General features: G+C 50.1%; 1 pseudogene; it reads left to right on the top strand.

The window, feature by feature from the left end:
* Positions 1-560: 560 nt before the first annotated feature.
* LOC104651218 (phosphoglycerate mutase 1-like) lies at positions 561-1,097 on the top strand (annotated as a pseudogene).
* The last annotated feature ends 295 nt before the right edge of the window (positions 1,098-1,392 follow it).

Below are 1,392 nucleotides of genomic sequence, written 5' to 3'. Positions count from 1 at the left end.
CACCTCAACAGTAGAATTTTGTGTGCAGTACTAAGTCAGCTATGAATCACAAGTAGTTATATTTCATCCAAGACAAAGCTCCGAAACCTTTTCTCTGCACATTCTCTGTGTTAGGTGAAATGACATCTATGAGGGTCCCTGGCAGACCACAGTAAGGATAGCAGAGAATATGCAATAACTAAGGAAAAAAGAAAAGAAAAATGGGACAAGAAAGTGAAAAGAAGAGTGGAAAGAAAAGGGAGACAGACTAAAAGTAATCAATCATTTAAAAAGACAAATGTGCCTCTGGAATCTGTGAACCCCAGTCAGCGTTGCATCCCCAGCCTGCCGCCACGGCCACCTATAAACTGTTGCTGATCCTGCATGGTGGGAGCATGCTGGACCCGGAGAACCACTTTAGTGGCTGGCATGATACTGACCTGAGCCCAGAGGGCCATGAGGAGGTGAAGTGTGGCAGGCAGGTGCTGTGAGATGCCAGCTATGGGTTTTACATCTGCTTCACCTCAGTGCAGAAGAGCGTGATCCAGACCCTCTGGACAGTGCTAGATGCCATTGATCAGATGTGGCTGCCAGTAGGCACCAAGTGGCGCCTCAATGAGTGGCACTATGTGGGTCTGACCGGTCTCAATAAAGCAGACACTGCTGCAAAGCAGGATGAGGCCCAGCTGAAGATCTGAAGGCACCCCTATGATGTCCCATCACCTCCAATGAAGCCCAACCATCCTTTCTACAGGAACATCAGTAAGGATCACAGGTGTGCAGACCTCACAAAAGATCAGCTACACTCCTCTGAGAGTCTGAAGCACACTATTGCCAGAGCTCTGCCGTTTTGGAATGAAGAAATAGTTCCCCAGATCAAGGAGGGGAAACAGGTACAGATTATAGCCCATGGCAACAGGCTCCGGGGCACTGTCAAGCATCTGGAGGGTCTCTCTGAAGAGGCTATCATAGAGCTGAACCTGCCGACTGGTATTCCCATTGCCTATGAATTGGACAAGAGCTTAAAGCCCATCAGGCGCATGCAATTCCTGGGGGATAAAGAGACCGTGTGTAAAGCCGTGGATGCTGTGGCTGCCCAGGGCAAGGCCAAGAAGTGAAGGCCAGCAGGCAGGCTACGGTCCCCAGGAGCACCCTCCCTGCCTGTCACATCCCTCTGTCCCTCCCTCCTGCACACGTCACACTGACCACATCTATAGGCATCTTGAGCTGTAGCTGTAAATGGAGACCGGTGGCTCCCATTTTCATTTCAGCCATTTGGTTTCCTGCAGCCACTCTCTTCACACAACCTAGTCAGAATAGCACTTCCAGGGCACGGGTTCTCTGTCCAAGCTGTGGAAAAGCTCCCCTTGTCCAAGACAGTTTAAAGGTAGTGACCTGGATTTTTGCAAGTGC

The sequence above is a fragment of the Saimiri boliviensis genome, chromosome 8 (assembly GCF_048565385.1).
Source record: "Saimiri boliviensis isolate mSaiBol1 chromosome 8, mSaiBol1.pri, whole genome shotgun sequence".
In the NCBI taxonomy this organism is placed as follows: Eukaryota; Metazoa; Chordata; class Mammalia; order Primates; family Cebidae; genus Saimiri; species Saimiri boliviensis.
The sequence above is the reverse complement of the archived record's forward strand: the minus strand, read 5'-3'. Positions and strand labels throughout refer to the sequence as shown.